This window comes from Octopus sinensis, linkage group LG14, assembly GCF_006345805.1.
Source record: "Octopus sinensis linkage group LG14, ASM634580v1, whole genome shotgun sequence".
Lineage (NCBI taxonomy): Eukaryota > Metazoa > Mollusca > Cephalopoda > Octopoda > Octopodidae > Octopus > Octopus sinensis.
In genome coordinates this window covers 55,886,578-55,887,574 of record NC_043010.1, presented here as the reverse complement: position 1 = coordinate 55,887,574, position 997 = coordinate 55,886,578, and positions in this window count along the sequence as shown.

The window sequence follows — 997 nt, the reverse complement described above, 5'->3', positions numbered from 1 at the left end:
TGCTGTGATCGAATGTGACTTTTTAGCCCAGCTAAAGATCTACAATGTACAGAATTGGCAACTAAAACCTTTACCGGTAATAGCCGGCTGTAGTTGTAACTGGGCTTCATGTATCTTTGCATGTCGTTTAAGTCCTTCTGCCAAATTACACTCTCTTCCACATGCCCGACAGATATGATTAGTATGGTGTGTTACACCACCACCAGTGGCCAGGTTGTCACTCATCTGTCTCGCTCTATGACTACGAAGATGACTCTTGAGTGCAGCTTTACTGAGGCAGGGTCTTGCACAGACATTGCATGTCAGCATCAAAGGAAGACCCTTCCCTTCTGGAAGTGTAACAGCGATGCCCTTCCTGACATCCCTCCTTACTTTCTCATGTGCAACTCGAGATTTCTCAAAAGTGGCTGTCCCCTCATGCACAATCCTTCTCCACCTGCTACGATCAATAGCTATGCCTTCCCATGTGTCAGGAGAGATGCAAGCATCTCTTAAGGAAGCCTTCAGCAAGTCCTTATACCTCTTTTTTGGTTTATGTGGAGGTCGTTCTCCTTTAGCTAACTCTCCATAAAAGAGTTGTTTTGGCATCCTTGAATCCTTCATCCTAACCAGATGACCACTCCATCTGAGCCTTTGCTTTAACACAAGAGCTTCTATACTTTCACACCGAGAGCCTTCCAATATTTCAAGATCACTGATGCAGTCCTTCCACTTAATGCCATAGATCCGTCTGAGGCACATCTGATGGAAACGTTCTAGTTGTTTAAGGTGGTATCGATATGTGACCCACGTCTCGCAGGCATAGAGAAGAGAAGGGAGCACACATGCCTTGTACACCTTTATCTTTGTCTTTCTGCATATGTCTCGCCGACTCCAGAGGCGCTTTTCTAGCCTTCCGAAAGCAACACTTGCTTTCCTAATTCTATATGGAATTTCATCATCCAAATTGCTATATCTATTAATAGTGCTTCCCAGGTAGACAAACTGATCAACTGCA